This window comes from Orycteropus afer, unplaced genomic scaffold, assembly GCF_000298275.1.
Source record: "Orycteropus afer afer isolate SDZICR_OR568_19922 unplaced genomic scaffold, OryAfe1.0 scaffold00156, whole genome shotgun sequence".
In the NCBI taxonomy this organism is placed as follows: domain Eukaryota; kingdom Metazoa; phylum Chordata; class Mammalia; order Tubulidentata; family Orycteropodidae; genus Orycteropus; species Orycteropus afer.
In genome coordinates this window covers 7,729,756-7,735,925 of record NW_006921743.1, presented here as the reverse complement: position 1 = coordinate 7,735,925, position 6,170 = coordinate 7,729,756, and the positions used below count along the sequence as shown (strand labels likewise).

The 6,170-nt window shown below is 42.4% G+C and overlaps 1 pseudogene; it reads right to left on the bottom strand.

The window, feature by feature from the left end:
• LOC122150512 overlaps window positions 1-6,170 on the bottom strand; it is a 50,734-nt pseudogene that overhangs the window by 39,208 nt on the left and 5,356 nt on the right.

Genomic DNA, 6,170 nt, shown 5'->3' with positions numbered 1-6,170 from the left:
GGTTGGTCTGGTTTTAACAAATTCCCTTAATTTCTGCTTATCTGGAAATGTCCTAATTTCACCATCATATTTGAGGGACAATTTTGCTGGGTACATAATTCTTGGTTGGAAATTTTTCTCCTTCAATATTTTATATGTACCATCCCATTGTCTTCTCACCTGCATGATTTCTACCAAGAAATCTGAGCTTAGTCTTATTGGTTGCTCCTTGTAGGTAACTTTTCATTTTTCTTGTTTTGCTCTCATGATTCTTTCTTTGTCTTTGGTTTTAGTAAGTTTGATGATGATATGTCTGGGTGATTTCTTTTGGAGTCTATCCTGTTTGGGGTTCATTGGACTTCCTGAAAGGATATATTTTCATCTTTCATCATACCAAGAAAATTCTCTTCCAACAAATCTTGGATAATTTTCTCAGTGGTTTTATTTGTGTCTTCTTGTTCTGCAATTCTGATTACATGTAGTTTATTCCTTTTGATGGTATCCCATATGAACCTTAGGTTTTCTTCATTTTGTTTTGCTCTTTTTTCTGATTGATCCCTTTCCAAAGAAGTGTTCATGTATTTGCCTTCAATCTCCCTAATTCTGTTTTCAATTGATTCAGTTCTGCTCGTTTGCCCATTCAATATCTTATCTATTTCTGTAAATTTAGTATTAATCTTCTGGATTTCTGTGTGTAGATTTTGTATCAATTCTAATTTTTCATTTATTTTGTCATTTTGTTTTTGTATTGTCTTTTGAAATTGTTCTAGAGTTTTCTCTGTGTTTTACTTGCTCTGTCTCTCAATTCATTGAAGATACTTAAATATAATTCTTTTGAATTCCTTATCAGGGAGTCCCAATGCTGAGTCTTCCTCAGGGATATGTTTTGTGTTCATATCCTGGTCCCTTGTTTCTCCTACTTTATCTTCTTTGTGTGGACTGTGATTATCTGTTGCCTCCAAGGCACTTTGACATTTTTGTGTTCATATTTAATTGGTGATTGTATGTTGGAGTGACTTGCCCATGAGTTTTGTTTTCTTTGTTTCGGTTGTATGTTATCTATACAAGCAGGGTACTGTGCTGTGCTCCTCTATTTGCTAGTGGGCAGCACTTATACACTCACTACCTATCTCCTTTCCTGTTATCAGCCTCTCATATGTCCCTGCTGCCCTTGGCAAACAGAGCTTATTCCTAGGTCTCTGGAATCTGAATGAGGATGCTATCACTTTAAAATCCAAAATGGTTGCCACTTGTAAAGATTCAAAATGGCTGCACCCTCAGTCACTTTAAATATCTAAATGGATGCTGTTTATAAGCATTCAAAAGGCTGCTCCCTCAGTCATTTTAAATATCCAAAATGGCTGCTGCATGGAAACAATCAAACAAACAATCAAAATGGCTGCATACTCCTGGAAAGTCAACAGCTCAGGTTGTCTCCCATCTTGCTGTTTCCCTTCCTAGTTATAGGCCACCAGCGCAATCTTCCCTGCAGCCCTTGGTGACCAGGGCTGATCTTTTGCAGATCAATTCTCAGGTCCCAGCACCACTTGGAACTATTCAGGCTGTTGGTCCTGTGGGAATAGCTTACAGTCCAAGCTCCAACTGTCTCTGTACCACTGTTTTCGTTCAGGTTTTTCCACTAGTGGAATCCACTTCTGTATAGTTGCTCTTAAAGCTCAGAGCTTCAGGATTATCTTCTGTATCTCTGTCAATTGGTTTTTCTTTTCTTTGTTGAAGAGGGTCTGTGTTGCTTGTCCACCTATTCTTCCATCTTACTGGAAGTCCTAACTACTCTCCTTTTGAGAAACAGCTTTAGGCTTGTTACTGGGCTTTAGTAGAGACTGAATACCTAACCATGGGCCACCAAGTCACCATGAAGCCTGAGCTACCCATCATGAACTGGGTGTTGTCTGACCCACAGACTCATAAAGTTGGATGTGCAGAGCAGTACTCAATCATTAAATTGAAATTATATATCAGAGATCGGGCTCAAGCAGGATGTAAAAGCAAAATAAGTTGCATGAGGAAGTGGCTCAACTGCCTATGGTCTCCACTCCATTCACATTACCTTCCCTCTCCCAGTCTGAACCTATGACCTCATGGGGAGTTCCTTATGATCAGTTGACTGAGGAAGAGAAAACTCATGCTTGCTTTACAGATGGTTCTGCATGATATGCAGGCACCACTTGAAAGTAGACAGCAGCAGCCCCTTTCTGAGACTTCCTTGAAGGACAGTGGTGAAGGGAAATCCTCCCAATGGGAAGAACTTCAAGCCATACATATGGCTGTTCACTTTGCATGGAACAAGAAATGGCCAGATGTGTGATTGTATATGGATTCATGGACTGTGGCTAATGGCTTGTCCGGATGATCTGGGACATGGAAGAAGCATGATTGGAAAATTGGTGACAAGGATGTATGGGGAAGAGGTATATAGATAGATCTCTCTGAATGGACCAGAGGAGTAAAGATATTTGTGTTTCATGTGAATGCCCACTCAAAAGGTGACCTCAGCAGAGGAGGACTTTAACAATCAGGTGGATAGGATGACATATTCAGTGGAAACCAGACATCCCTTTTCCCCAAATACTCCTGTCATTGCTCAATGGGCTCATGAACAAATTGGCCATGGTGGCAGGGTTGGAGGTTATGCATGGGCTCAGCAGCAGGGATTTCCACTTACCAAGGCTGATTTGGCTACCGCCACTGCTGAGTGCCCAATCTGCCAGCAGCAGAGACCAACAATGAGTCCGCAATATGGAAACATTCCTTGGGGTGATCATCCAGCAACGTGGTGGCAGGTTGATTACACTGGACCACTTCCATCATGGAAAGGACAGCATTTTGCTCTTACTGGAATAGATACTTATTCTGGATATGGATTTGCCTTCCCTGCATACAGTGCTTCTGCCAAAACTACCATCTGTGCACTTACAGAATGTCTTATCCACCATCATGGTATCCCACACAGCATTGCTTCGGATCAAGGGACTCACTTCACAGCAAATGAAGTGCAGCAATGGGCCTATGCTCATGGAATTCACTGGTCTTTCCATGTTCCCCATCATCCTAAAGCAGCTGGCTTGATAGAACTATGGAATGGCCTACTGAAAACACAATTGTGGCACCAGCTAGGTGGCAATACCTTGAAAGGTTGGGGCAATGTTCTCCAGGATGCTGTATATGCTCTAAACCAGCATCCAGTATACGGTGCTGTTTCTCCAATAGCCAGGATTCACAGGTCCAGGAACCAAGGGGTGAAAATGGGAGTGGTACCACTCACTATTACCCCTAGTGACCCACTCAAAATATTTTTGCTTCCTGCCCCTGCTACCCTATGCTCTGTGGGTCTGGAGATCTTAGTCCCAAAGGAAGGAACACTGATTGCATTGAACTGGAATTTATGAATGCCACCTGTTCATTTTGGCTTCCTCATGCCTCTGGATCAACAGACAAAGAAGGGCATAACTGTACTATCTGGTGTGATAGATCCTGATTACCAAGGGAAAATTGGATTGACATTACATAATGGAGGTAAAGAAGACTATGTCTGGAATACAGGAGATTCTTAGGATGTCTTTTAGTACTACCATGCCGTGTGATTAAGGTCTATGGAAAATTACAGCAACTCAATTCTGATATTGCTACTAATGGCCCAGAACCTTCAGGAATGAAGGTTTGGGTCACCCCACCAGGCAAAGAACCAAGACCAGCTGAGGTGCTTGCTGAGGGCAAGGGAACTACAGAATGGGTTCCGAAAGAAGGTAGTTCTGAGTATCAGCTACGACCATGTGACCAGTTGCAGAAATGAGGACTGTGATTGTTATATTTCTTCATTGTATATGTATATAAAATATTTTTGTTTTCTTCTCTTATGAACTGTGAGATATAAATAAGGTTAATTTGTTTTGGTTGTATGCATGTTAGCGTATCATGTTAGGTGCAAATATGACTTACAATTGTCCTTTTTTAGAGATTATGTGTAGTTCAGAAGATGTGTACAACTGCCAAGTTGACAAGGGGTGTACTGTGATAGTTGGACCTGTGTGTTAAGTTGGCTGGACCACAATTCTGTGTGGTTTAAGCAGTTGTAATGTGGGTTATTCCCAGGATAGGATCAGATGTAAATGTTTTGAGCAGTCAATCTGTGGAAAGGGAGGTTCCCTAGGAGTGTGGCCTGCTTCCAATATATTTATGGACATCTTGGGAAAAGAGATACTTTTCTGTGGATCAGGATCTTGTTGTGCTGTGTACAATTGTCCATGAGCGAACAATCTACCATTAGACCTGGATATTTTGGATTCATCATTCGTTGGAGTCAATAGCTGGTGTGCTGCCTGCCAACCTTGAGCTCGTCAGCCCCTGCAGCTGCGTGAGTTGAGAAGAGCCTCCAGCCTGACGTTTGATCCAAGAACTTGGGATTTGCCAGCTTGTATAAGTGCATGAGCCCTTTTCCTAAGATAAATTTATCTTTCTCTATATCTTGACTGCTAACCAGAAGGCTGGCGGTTCAAACCCACCAGCCACTCCTTGGAAGGAAGATGGGGCAATCTACTTCTGTAGTGATACTGCCTTGGAAACCCAAGGAGGGGTCGCTATGAGTTGGGTCCGACTCGATGGCACATAACAACAACAACAACATATGTTTATATAAGCTTTACTGATTTTGCTTCTCTAGAGAACCCAGCCTAACACATCTTGGTTCTGTGGAAAAAAAAAGAAAAAAGCTTGAGAGATTTTTCCCTTGGGCCCTGAAGAGTTGTTATAGTTGCCCTTGTTCAGTTACCCAAGGAAGAAGACAGTCCCTGCCAGCAGAAAATGCCAGTTATTATGCAAATAGATGGAGCCACTTGTCAAGGGATTGATCAGGTTAGTCCAGAGAGAAGGCTGGTTGGTAACTATGCAAAGAAGGTGCATAAAATCTGTCCAATAGAATTGAGGCACTTCTCTATATAAGGAACCAACCTTACAGAGATAACTGAAAGGCAAGGAGAAGAGGTAAAAAGAGAAGAGAAGAGAAAAGCCGAGAGAGCGAGCATACTACATCCTTTTTGGCAGAAGACTTGCCAGCAGAGATAAAAGTGCTGTCATATGAGTCAAGGACTGTAATACTAAAGTTGATCAGAGGCCTGAGAGAAAGAGTCCAGTGGCACACACTGCCAAAAGGGGACATATATGGCAAAGAGGAAGCCTTTTCTGAGGAGTCCAACAGGAGACCTGCATGGCCAGATGAGACAGAAAAAGCTGTCTTACACTAAAGAAGCAAGGGATGTACTCTTCATTTTGAGGGAGCCTTCCAGGCCTTGCCTGTGCACTTTCTGACATTGATCCTGTTCCTGCTACTTCTGAGTTAATCCTGATCCCATGTTACTTCCTTAATAAACCACACAATTGTGAGTAGAGCCTGAGAGTTCTGTGTGGCCACTGCAATGAATTATTGAACACAGCAGAGAAGTAGAGAGTGCTGTCAGGAAGATGGCTGGTGTCAGAATTGGTAATAAGTTTAGAAACCAGAGGTACGTCTGACTTCCCCTTATAGGAATCAACTTTGGGCTGATGCTGATGCTGATGCTGATTCTCATTCTCCCTGAAGTTAGAGGAGGGAGAACACTACCACTCCCCTGTTACAAGTCCTCACCCCATATGTCAGGGACCCAATGTGGGGATTGTTCTGATTATTGACTATGTCTATTCCAGTTATGCATTCTGGAACTGGAGAAATCACTAAAGGATGGGTCAGGGACCCACTGGACCCACTATGAGATGGACCTAAGCTAAGACTCCTTTGATAACCTGACCTCCATATGCTTCTACTTTGACTGGTGGACTACAGTGACATTTTGGGTGTCCTGGGATTAGTATCATTTCAAAGCCAGTGTCCAATAATTCCCAAGATCTGATTATTGCCTTTTCCCCAGTGAACAGTCACCCTGGTAGAAGGCCATAGATCTCTTGGAGAAGGCTGGGAGAAAGATCAACAGTGTAAATTTTTGACAGTGTAGTAGGGTCCATCATCAAGGTGACCTGGTCTCCTTTTCATTCAAGGGATTGTAGGTCTGTAAACCTTCCTGGGTTCACCGGTAGTTGGAAAATTTGGCCTTGGTGACAGAAATAATGCTGGAACTCGTATGGTAGAATTTTGCGAGACCAACGACTTGTTCATTGCAAACACCTTTTTTCAACAACACAAA